A 12,625-nucleotide genomic window follows, 5' to 3' on the forward strand; every position below is an offset into this window, starting at 1 on the left:
CAGAAGCAGGGAGAATCAGAGGCACCTGGACCACGGAGGGAGCTAGACCAAATGGACAAGATATTAGGCTTACTATTTGGGTATTTTATCTGAAAATACTAGTCCAGTCAAATTATAGACACTTCTGTTGAGACATAGCGATTTTCAAACAACTTTAAATAGAGAATGAAAGTATAAGGATTTGTGTGTAACTTTTCAAAAGAAGTTGCATTCTGTGTGGGGGTTACAGGTTACAAGTGCCTCAGTCAAAGCCAAAAAGAGAGAGCAATGAAGATTCAAACATTCACACAAAAGGCAAAGTGTTTTCATATTTCTAGAGTAAATTATTTTGTGATGAGAAAGGGGGCAAAAATTCTGCATCATCTCAAATATGTAAAGAGAAGGTGATGGGCATATATTAAACCTGATTATTTCTCTTTTCAGGAAACAAGTACCTTATCTCTGCCTTTATTCAAAGGCTTAATCTCTATTAATAATTTAGGCAACCAAACATCATTAATGGTTGTGAGGGAAATATGACTCTAACTCGGCTATGCTTATCAAGAACCAGACGACCTTCTAGAGATTTCTGTAAAACATCGCGATGACATTATCACCAGTGGAGAAAGGTTTTCTTGAGCCAGTTTAAGATACTTAATTATTAAGCAGACACAAATAATAGTAGTAGTAAAAAGGTTGATAAATGAGCATTTTTGCAATTGGGTTTCTAAATTAAGAGTAACAAAAAAATAGGGACGCCTGTGTGACTCAGCCTGTTAAGCATCTGACTTCGGCTCAGGTCATGATCATGGTTCTTGAGTTTGAGCCCCTCATCAGGCTCTGTGCTGACAACTCAGGGCCTGGAGCCTGCTTCAGATTCTGTGTCTCCCTCTCTCTCTGCCCCTCCCCCGCTCATGCTCTGTCTCTCTCAAAGATAAATAATTTTTAAAAAATAACAAAAAAATAGTTTGTTAATTCCTAATATCCTCTGATGAAAGTTATTAGCTGATTGTTTTGGTTTTTTAAAAATTGACACTTCTTGTCTGATTTATAAAACTTATAAGTTAGAACTATAAATTACTCTGTAAAAATATAATTTACAAAGTTAAAAATGTTTGCAAGTAGAAAAAAAATCAAGCTTGGTAAGTAGTGATAGTTTTTAAACTTTATTACTCTTTGAGTTCACTTATTTAGAGTTCCCTGATAGATTGTTAGAGTTGGAAATAGTGAGTTCATTGCTTGACTGAATAAATAATTCATATGGCACAAAAGCGGCTTTTTCTTCCTCCCCAGTCCCTTTCTCCTCCATTATATTCACTTTCTCTCTTTTAAAAGGATCCTTTACAGCCAAAGAGTAACTTTGTGTGAATGTGCAAGGGCTTGGGCATTGCTGCAACCTTAATGTTCACTGAATATCTGAGGTCAACCTAAGAAAACGAATAAATCTGTTTTAAATGTGTATTCTCCAGTAGCAACTGAAAAGATATGTAGTAGTTATAAATCATTAGACCTTACCCTTATGGTAAAGTTGCCTTGGGAGTTCCTTTTAGCAAAATACATTTTTCTTTTTGGATATAGTATTTTCCATAGTGTCTGCCTGAAAATAAAATTGAGTTTTAAAATTGAGTAAATCATTGAATTTCTTCCAGTTTTTCAGAAATCTTTTTAAGTAGATGAAATGACAAAGTTAGTTTGGTAAAACATGAGAGTTGTTTTTATTCTTTATGTGATATTTTAGAATTCTTTATTTTGTAAGAATTATAAGATTATATTAAATATGTGAAATTCCATTTTTCTACCTTTTATTATAGCAGCAAAGTAGGAATTATGCCAGGTTATTTTCTCTCTGCTGTTTAAATCATAAGAGACTCCGTTTTATTGGATCACAGCAATTGTCTATCTAAGTAATCTCCTTATCAATGACACCACTGGAGATGATGGTTATCTTTCATAAATCAACTATATTCTTAGTTTTTGTAATAAATTAGCATCTGCTATCCCTAAGAGTATCTAAAATAATTTTTTTTTAATTTGTGTGCACTCAGCATATTTCATGGTATAACAGTACTTTCATATAATAGATGTTTAATGTAAGACAGTAGACTGTAATCCAGACTCTGCCAACTGGAAATATTTATGAATATTTGCTATTTTGCTCCTTCTGTGGTGTGTTGCTATTTTAATTCTTCTTTGAAGAATTTTCTGAATAAGATAGAATGTTTAGTATGATTCAGTGCTGTGTATTTTATTGTATACTATTCATATGATGGTAGTCTATAATACATAGGCTAAGAAATTTAATCTGGATTATCTATTTTGATCTAACCAAAGTCTGCCTTGTTACCTATTTGTCTTTCTTTTTTGAACTTAAAGTGATGCCTTCTTATTTTCTTATTTTAAGACTTAGTGATTTGTCAGTATTAACTTTATCCATAAAAAGTCCTTGTCATTTTATGACACATTGTGATTTTAAGCACTGAACCCTACTGGTTTTTTTATTTACACTAAGTGTAACCTTTCTTTTTTTTTAAAGTTTATTTATTTTGAGAGAGCGAGAAAGTGGGCATGGGAGGGGCAGAGAGAGAGAGAGGGAGAGAGAGAATCCCAAGAAGGCTCTGCACTCTCTGTGTGGAGCCCAGTGTGGGGCTCGAACTCACAAACCCTGAGATCATGACCTGAGCTGAAATCAAGAGTCAGACACTTAACTGACTGAGCCGCCTGGGTGCCCAAACCCTTAGTAATTCTTAAAGCTTAGGCTTTATTATGTTTTTTCACAATTCTATTTCAGTCACAGAAACCAAGTATATTTTGGTTTTTATTGGCCATTTAAGTGCTGACACTGGTATTGTTGAAATACATTTCTAAGGGAAATAGTGTTTTACTTATCAGGTGCTTCATAACAAACCACTCTAAGGTTTAGTGGCTTAAACAACAGTAATTTACTATTTCTCATCATTTTAAGGGTTGACTGGGTGAATCTTCTGCCTTGTGTGGCTTTCCTTGTAGTGCTAGGAAGGCAGGGCAGACTCAAACGGCCTGCTCACATGACTGGCAATGGATGCAGGTTGCTGGCCCCTGGCCCTTAGTTCTCGGTAAGGGTGCCTCTCTGTGATGTTAATTGGGCTCCCTCACGTCAGGATAGCCAGATTCCAAGAAAAAATGTTCCAAAAGGCAAAGGCAGAAGCTGTAGCTCTTTGAAGGCCCAGATTCATGAGTGACCCAGAATCACTGTGCCCATTCTGTTGGTCAAAGCAGATCACAAGACCAGCCCATATCAAGAGGAGGGCAAATTGGTTTTATTTCTTGGCACAGGAAATCACACTATAAAAGAGAAAATGGGATGGGACATACTGTTGTAGCCAACTTTGGAAACTCCAACTGTATTGGATATTTTTCTGAATTTAGCTGTTGGCCATTACCACGTTTCACAAACTGGTATATTCAAGCACATGAGGATTTGTATGCTGACTTTATAATAGAGTCACTTAACGGCTATTATTTACTGTTTTCTCAACTCACATAGTAATGTTAACATCACAGGAAAATTTACCAGTTAAATGAGATGATTTGGAAGTACACAGCATAGCGCTGGAAATTCAGTTACTCTTACCACACCTTTCCCCATGACCTTCATGTTTAAATAATGTATATATTTGTGATGATAGTACTTAAAGTATAATTTTAGTGATGAGTCATAATTTATCTAAAGTCTTATCAGCCTTATCAAGGTTTATTGATGGTTCCACTTTGAGTAAAGTTTATAACAGCCACATAATTTATAGGTCTTCTAATCTAAGCATCTGTTTCATGCAAAATTCTTTATAAACTGTTCTATATGGGCTGTTTACAATGTAATGAACTGCTGATCAGTAGAAATGTTTAAAGAAGTTTGCTGTTCTTATTTGCCATAGCTCTACATTCTATTCTACCTTATATTATGCAGGGAAGTCTTGTGACTTTTCCTAAGTGGTCTTTCTGGGTCATCTTCCAGAATTTATTTACAATCTAATATATAAGTCCTTTGCCATAGGGACTAACAAACTGAATCAGAGAAAGAAGTCTGAAGAGATATATAATTTTCCAGTGGTCCTTTATAAGGAGGGCGTAGAGTTACTATACTTCCTTTGCTTAAGGAGCATGGTACTGATAGGCAAAAATTTGATTCTGTTTGAGTTACGTATTGTTTGTTTTAGTCTCAGTAGTCACCAGTACCACCAACCTGTCATATTGTCAGTACATGGTTTTGGTCACCAGGTAAGCAAGTCCTAGAAAACCGGTACTACTTGTGTAAAATAAGTGAAAGCCGGTGTCCTATTTCATGCTTGAAGATCACATTGAAGAGGATATTGATTTGGCTTTAAACAATATCTGGAAAGACACAAATAAAATATCACATTAAATATAACAGACAATTGAAAGAATGGAGAAAGACATAAGGAAGAATTTTAATGATTACCTATTAGAACAGGGTTCCCAGGGGAATATTTTAAATAATTAGACATATGACAGTGTTCTGGGTTATGTGGGACATGCTAAAAGTGAGAACAGAGTGAAAGAAGTGGAGTCTGTTTCGGCAAGTCTGTCTACTAAAAGGGGAATATTTCATTTCCTCTAAAAAATTAATGACATTAGAATCTTGTTTCATCTTATTTTTATGCATAGATTTTATAGGTAATTTTTGGGAGAAGCTTTTATTAAGTTTTATGTAAAGCATTATTTTTTTGTACACAGCACACAATGGGCACCTATTTGTATGGCACATAATTTGCAGAACATATTCATGCATATTACTATATTTTATTCAAATAAATCAGCAATTGTAAGAGACATCCTTTGATTTAATAACATTTTCCTCTCTTTTTGGAAAAAATGAGACACTTTTCTTGTGGGAGGAAGGAACATTCTATCTGAGGATTATTCTGAATTACTTTTAGCCACAAGCATTGCAGCCACATGCTACTCTTGACCTCTAACACCTTTAGAATTGATAGCATACTTAAATTTATGGCTTGGTTTCCATTTCCTATTTAATTAAACTTGTAGCTTTTTTTTTTTACTAATTATATTACATATTATTAGAAGTTAAGTAATTTCTCTTGAAAGTCATCCAGAAGATCTTGATGTTAGGTTAAAACTCCACTGTATATGGTTCTATCTGCAGATAACAGAGGTGACAAAAGGTATATTCTTGGTCATGTCTAAGTTCTTACTTGGGTAGGCAGTGACAAGGTATTATAACGTGTAATGACTGGCAGGTTTTTCTGATATTTACTCTAAGACTCCTCTTGATTTGAAAAATATTAAGGTGAAAAAGTGTACTAGACTATTTCATTTTCTCCCCCTCCCAACAACTACATAAGGAAGACAGATCAGGTGTTCAATAGTGTTATTAAGGTATAGAATCCAAGTGTTTGAGACCTAAAGTCACACAGTAAGTAGTAGATACGGGACTAATAACCAGGTCTTCAAGACCTCCAGATAAGTGTATTATCTACTGTACTGTGCTGCCTTCTCAACAATAGTTTAGTTATGGATTAACTTCAATTTTAAGAGATCCATTATTCAACAAATATTTATTAAATGCTAGTATTGTATGCCTGGAATTACATTAAATTATATTGCAAGACATTAAATAAAACAATTAAGATCTGTGTTCTCATGAAACCAAAAACTTTGGAAAAAACTGAAATTAAATAATTACAACTAAGATGAACAGAGAGAATTTACAGGGTGTAAATTAGAGTACGTAATAGGCAAACCTAACTGCCTGGCATGGTGAGGTAGTATTAATGGGCAAATCAGGCAAGGACAAGAGAAGTAACTTTTAGGCTTAGTTGGGAAGAACCAGCATGAGTCAGAGAGCATTGCAGGTAGCAGAAATAGTGTCTGCAAAAGCAAAAGAATGGAAAGGATTCCAGTATTATCTGAGCACTGAGAAGAAGGAGAAATAAAGATGGAGAGGAATGTAGGAAACAGATGATATGATCTTAGCCTGTATCCTAAAGGATATTGGGAAGCCTTGGAAAGGTTTTAAGTAGAGGTGTAACGTGATTAAATTTTCATTTGAAAAACATGAATCTGACTGCAGTGAATATAGAAGCCTATTGTTACAAGCTGTTTGTGTACATGAAGTTGGAGATGATGGATACAGCAGTTGAGTTGGAGAGAAGGTGATAGACTTGAAATTTTTGAGGTAGACAAAGCCTAGGGATTTGACAGAAATACAAACCCAGTATTATTGTTATTCCACGCATAGGATGTGTGCAAAATACTCTCCAAAATCCCTTCAATAACTTGTGCTTGAATGTTAGGAAGTAACTATATTATATAATTTAGAAAACATTATTCCTTAAGTAATTTGTGAATTGAGCTAATTCCTATTGCTTTATTCCATTAAATAGCGTAGGGAGAATTTAGTTTCAAAAGAGAATTTGTCATTCTAATTTATATGGTAAAGCATATAAGTAATTTTATGTACACATGTAGTGCATGTTACCTTGTTCATACCACTCTTTAGTCAGTATCAGACTTGAAAGTTGACTGAATATTTAGGATTCTCCTATTGATTGATTGGTTGAAACTTAGAAATTTAAACCATTTTGTTTCAAGGAACATTCTATTAAGAAACACTTTTTTCTTTATTATTATAAGTTATTGCTGGATCATTGGTTCCAGAAACGGGCTCCTAGTTAAATTAGAAGACTCAAGAGGAGAAAATTTTGGAAGCCTGCTTCCCTGAATACCTTATGAACTGCTTTATTTTCTTGGCCAACAGTATCTTTTGTGTACTTAGGGGTGTTATTATCTGCTGTATTAGGAGCAGCAAGTCAAATAATAAGGACTTCTGACTGTGAAGAATTAGGCCATTTAGGGACATATATGGAGACTGGACTTGTAGAAAGTTTATGCTTATCTTAGTGGGGAGAGGGACAGCCAGTATTCTATTTTCACTTGATTGTGGCCATGTAAGAATTAATGCTGATTGTTGCCAAGTTTTTTAGTTTTTCAAAAGGATCCTAAAATACACATCTTTATGTGAATTAGTTGGTAACTAATTCAGCTGTTTTAAAAATACTCTGTGACTACTGTGCAAAATATGCCTGTGAAATATATTTGGCCCAAACATCTCTGTTTTATACCTTCTGCTTTATAGAGGTCTTCTATATGTAGGTAAAAGATCAAAATTATTTCTAGGCAAAGGAAATGTCAAAATTAGGAAGGAAAGAAAAAGAAGAAAAGAGGAAATGAGATATTATTTATAAGAAGTACAAAACTAATTATCTAGATGATATTTTTAGTTTAAACTAAGTTCAAAGAAAAATTCACTGTCCCCAAAATAATTTTATAAGTTTCAGAGCATATTTCTAGCAAATTCAATGCTCTGAATATGCATGACTGGGAACTCAGAGTGGGATGGGAGTGTATAGGGTACAGGGAACCAATCAAATGTAGATGAAAGTCTAATGGTTCTGTCTTAAACAGTTAGGAGTAAAGTACAGCAAAAACAAGAGACCTGTGATATCAGAGAAATCACACTATAGCAATCTGAGTAGATCAGGGACTCATTGCAGTACTGTATTAAAAGCATAATTTGACTTTTGTATTAATGATCAAGAAGAGGCTCGATTGTTTTTTACACTCCGATATTTTGAATACTGCCTTCCAATAACATATATAATATACAATTATTGTAGGCAATTAAGAAAATACAGAAAAATAATATATAACATTATTCTTTAAAAGCCAGGAATAGGTAAAAATAGGTTTTATAATTTTCTGAAAGTATTGAGAACTTGGCACCTATCGGTTTTCTAAAAGCTAATTCATTTCCAGATTCATCTGATTTTTGACTTAAAAGGATATTAACTCATAAGAAAGCACCAGAAGTGTGTTATTGCAGCAGACATACATTGTTAGGCCAGTGGCTCAGTGATTTCTTAAAGGATTCAGTTTGGCTTTCTGTTCTACTTTTTCTACACAGTATTGGTTTATCCCAGTGTTGTAGTTACAGAATGGCTACCAGTAGCAGTCAGGATTATATGTTTCTTTCAGATCCACAGAAGATAACTTCACTTTCAAAGACATTATAGCTTTTTTTCTTTCTCTTAAGCAGTTACCCTTTACCTTCACCCCTGCTTGCTTCTCATTGACCTAAATTTGTCTAATTCTAAAACACCTAAACTAATCATTGGCAAGGGAGAAGGGACTTACCATAATAATGGATTAGACTAATTGTGGGCTAGACTGGAGGCTCAGGGTCTGTCCGCTTCCCCTGAGGTCCACGGGTCTACTGGGGGAGACTTGGATACTGAATCAAATCATGGATCATTAGGAAGGAAGCAGTGGATAAACACTCAGTACTGTCGCTACAGGTGCATTAAGGAGCATGTGCTGTCTGAACTCTTTGCTTACAGGAAGCACCAGCAGCTTTCCCTGTCACTCCCAGGAAGTATGAGGTGGTGTCTGGTGGGTCTGTTCTCTGTCTCCTGTTCCAGCACCCTTGTTAGCAGCACTTTGATAGCTACTGAGGAATTTTTTTCCAAAAATTTTCTCGACACTTAATAGACAACTCTGTAGAATGAACTGTGTGGGCCATGAATGGAACAAACATAAGTTTATATAAATAGTTTCTTAAATAAGCTTTACTTTGAAAAGTGTATATTCTCCTTCTGCTCTTCAGAAGATTTTTGTACCATGATCTCGGTAATAGTTTCATCCTTATTATATGGTTATAAAGGTGAAATATAACTCATGGGATTACTTACAAAGCAAAAATACTTACAGTTTTAAAAATCTCTGTATAGAAAATGCTAATTGTATATTTTTAAGCACCCATCATTTGGACTAAAATATTTAATCAACTTAAACCATTTCTTTCAGTTTTCAGATTTTTAGATATTAGCCAAATATTGAGTATCTGGGTCACACTGTCATTACAAACAAATCTAGGCCAAAATGGTTTATGCTTCTCAGTTGCTAGCTTAGTTCCTCCGTTTCCCTTTCAACTAAACTTTACTTGTTTTTGCGGAGTACTGTGTTCTTTGTATGGAACTGATCCTCTTTTGTCTTTTTTCCCCCTAAATCAGGGTAACAGAGCACATAAATAACTATGCTTTTGGCTGCTATGTTTCAGAATTGTTCCTGTACAAAGGGTCACACGTGCTAAATTATGTACTGCAGTGATCATTACTGTGTGAAACCTTGCTTAAGATGCTAGAGAAACTGGGTTTTGTTACAGGAGCTATAACATTTCTTAAAGAGTCAGCCTGTACACCGTCTGGTATTGAGAGTATCAGAACTCCTAAAGACCCTATGATAATTTTAAATGTGAATTTGTTCCACTTGCCGTACTACATGGGGTAACATTTTTCTTCAAGTTAAAATGAGAAGTCTTCAGTGTAATGGTACAGAGAGAAGGGAAGAGAGAGGAAAAGTATATTGGAACAACAAATATTTCACCTGCATTTTTGAAGTAGTGAGGCTGTAAAAGTCTATTTTGAAAGGAGCATAGTTTATAGCAGTTTGTGTTAATACAGGGCCCGTAGTTTTCTGGTAATTAAGAACTTTATACTTTTTGGAATTTTTAATACTGTTTTTTCCTCCAAATTTATAATGCTTGATTTCACACTACTGTATCCTGTTTTGAAAATACAAAATGATAGCATGTATACTTCTTGAAGGTTTCTAGATAAAATAGTTTATCATCACTGGATATTCAATTAGTACATCTCCAGATAACAGATGCTTCCCTTCTTTGCTTGCTAAAATCTTTCATCTCAGCCATTCTTATTGTAAAGTGTCTTGGAAAGCCTTTATGTTTTAATGATTCTGAATTGTTGATGAATATTTGTTAATACAGTGTCTCCAGGGGCTACTGAGGTATGTCATAGGGCCATATGTCCTTAACAGCGAACAGTTCTCCATAGCTATTGTTCTTTTGCGTATTGTTAAATGGTGTTTCTATTTTTCAAAGCTTGATATTAATTCATATGGCTACTAGCATGCAGAGAAGGGTATTTGTGAATAAAGTAAGAGAAAGAAGGTTCTTAATGGGCTTGAAGAGCACTTCAGTGAGGGAAGTACTTGGATTTTATGATGTTTTTTATTTCATTTGATGCCTTTCTCTCTGTCTCATGAACCTGCCCCTTTGTGCCCAACACCCCCCCCCTTTTTTTTTCCAAAAAGCATGGTACTTGGCATGTGTTCCAGGTAGTTACTGTAAGAGAGATGGGCTTGGATTTTGAAGCTAGACAGACACTGAAGACGATTATAACTGGATCATTTAATAGCACCAGAATCTTAGGTTCACAGGTGGAAAATAGGCAATAGGCATGTTATACTTATATCTGAGGGTTGTGAGGATTAAAAATAATGGATCTTAAATCTAGTGTAGGAGATATCTTAACAAATGCTAGTTCCCTGTATGTTTTAAAATTAATGTCCCACTTATTTTGGAAATGACATTTGCCTACTTGATTCAGTGTGATACTATAATGATTAATGAGTCAATATCCCTAAAATACAGTAGCTTGTAATATCTCTTTAATCAGAAATAAATAATATAGGACAAGATTTTGTTGATTAATTTGGTTGATCATATGAATAAAATAAGGTGGAATATTTTTGAAGACTGAAATACAAATTCAGAGGCAAGAAAAATATTTTTTAAATAAAATGTAGGAGACATTTTTTTCAGCCAATAGGACGAATCATGTTGAAATATTTTGTTGATATCTCTCAAGAGCTGATACACTACTAGTGAATGCTGTTTCTTTAATGCAGAGGTAGGTGTTATTCTAGAAACCATGTAGACGAGTTAAAAATCTCACAGAGTTCTCAAGACCATTTTGTATTTACCCTATTGCAGCAAGTTCCAGTAACCTGAAACAATACTACATGGGTGCTCTAGTAAATCACATATTTATTGTTACAAAATTTTATAATTGTCCATAGCTTTTAATTAATCCATTTACAGATCAGCTTGTAAGGATATCATTTGCTTAGTAAGTACTCTAAATACACATCTAGTGCCATTGAGTTTTGATGGTATCAGAGGGAAGAAACAAAAAGCCACAGCCTCTGCCTTTAAGGAGCTGTCTCACAATAATATGAACACCTTGATTGAGAAGTTCCATAGATGTAATGTGATGAAATACTACAAAATTGCCTATTAAAAACTTCCCAGAAATACTGGGAAGGGAATGGTGAGTGGGCTGGAGGCAAGGTTTGAATGAGAATCAAAGATGTGATTTAAAATTATTTTATGTTTAAGAATGATGTATGAAATTTAAAGGTGAGTTAAGTCTAAGAAAGCAAGGATTCTTACTTCCAAAGGAAATAAATGAGCTTTATTGAGATTTGTTCATAAATACAAACATGTGATTGTTGTGGTAGTGGTAAGTTGGAATTAATTTGTTTAGCATCATTGCCTGTTCAAAAGAGTTTTGGTGAGTGATGAAAGAATTTAGGTGTTGCCTAAGGAGTGGTGAGTGATGAAAGAATTTAGGTTTTGCCTAAGGAGTACTCTAACTTTTGAGACCAACTGAACTAAAAAGATGTGTTTCACTAGAAGCATCTTATGAGTTATGACTGAATAGACAATGAAATCTCAGTTGAGTTAGTGGCCAGCTTTTATCCTTACAACTAAATAAATCTAAGCAGTATTTTGACTATTTCTTTTTATATTTCCCATTTACAAATATTCTGAACCTCTCTTTCTGACCATTTATGTATAGTTGGCATTAGTTATATCACCTGAAACAGTCAAGATAAGACTTCTTATTTCTAATGCTATCCATGTAGCATGCTTAAATTGCTAGACAATTTATGAAAAATGGGTAAAAGAGGGTGCCAGGAAGTGAAAGAAAAATAGAAGTAATATCATGGCAAATTCTAGGAAATTGTATTTTTTTATAAAAAGATTTGATACAATTTTATATATTCCTCAAACCCACGTTCTTAGTCTCTAAGAGTTTGGTGTAATACTGAACGTATGCTATAAAGCGTATAAAGAAAGTTCAGTTTAATCATACAGCTTTATTTCCCTAACTTTATGCACTGGTTCTTTGCATTTGCTGGGGCTGATTATATGAGTGTTTGAGATGTAGTTTGGAGGTTAAAAAGTTGAAATCTTTCTAAGAAAATTACATCTTTTTCTAGATACAACAGTTTCTTTCCTTGAATATAGTAATAAAACCATTTGTTCTTTAGGGGTCTTGATTTTGCTATTGACTAGCTGTGTCACTTAGCACAAATAATGTCATATTACTGGAACTGTTTCCTCATTTATAAAATTAGGGATAATGTTAAAATCTAAAACTCTTACAGATTAGTAGGATGTATTTTATCTATGATAGATAGATAGATAGATAGATAGATAGATACGAACACATTGGCAGGTCCCTTGCTGTTCATTATTGCTGGAATGCGAAACTGGTTTTGTTGTGTCAGGTTCATTATCGATAATGTTATTCACACCAAGCAAATCATTCCGTGCTTTTTTTGGTTCATGATTTTATTAATCTCATGGTACTCTTCAGGATTATGTGTCTTGTATTAAAAATTAAGTTACTGCCATGATGATTAGTATTACTAGAGTGAGTGACATAAGCAAATTTAAAATTATTTCTCTTCTACTGAAGGCCCA

At 34.2% G+C, this 12,625-nt stretch overlaps 1 protein-coding gene and 1 long non-coding RNA gene across 12 annotated transcripts in view; one reads left to right on the forward strand and one right to left on the reverse strand.

Moving 5' to 3' along the window:
* Positions 1-12,625, forward strand: part of ZEB1 (zinc finger E-box binding homeobox 1) — a 200,938-nt gene that overhangs the window by 30,724 nt on the left and 157,589 nt on the right. The gene's annotated exons all lie outside the window — the stretch shown is intronic.
* LOC125918671 (uncharacterized) overlaps positions 1,123-12,625 on the reverse strand; it is an 18,339-nt gene continuing 6,836 nt past the window's right edge. For both annotated transcript variants that reach the window (XR_007456548.1, XR_007456549.1), the window contains exons 2-4: positions 4,199-4,347; positions 1,495-1,576; positions 1,123-1,406 (exon numbers count right to left, since the gene is read on the reverse strand). This is a non-coding gene — a long non-coding RNA (uncharacterized LOC125918671). The remainder of the gene's footprint in view (positions 1,407-1,494; positions 1,577-4,198; positions 4,348-12,625) is intronic.

Source organism: Panthera uncia, chromosome B4, assembly GCF_023721935.1.
Source record: "Panthera uncia isolate 11264 chromosome B4, Puncia_PCG_1.0, whole genome shotgun sequence".
Lineage (NCBI taxonomy): Eukaryota > Metazoa > Chordata > Mammalia > Carnivora > Felidae > Panthera > Panthera uncia.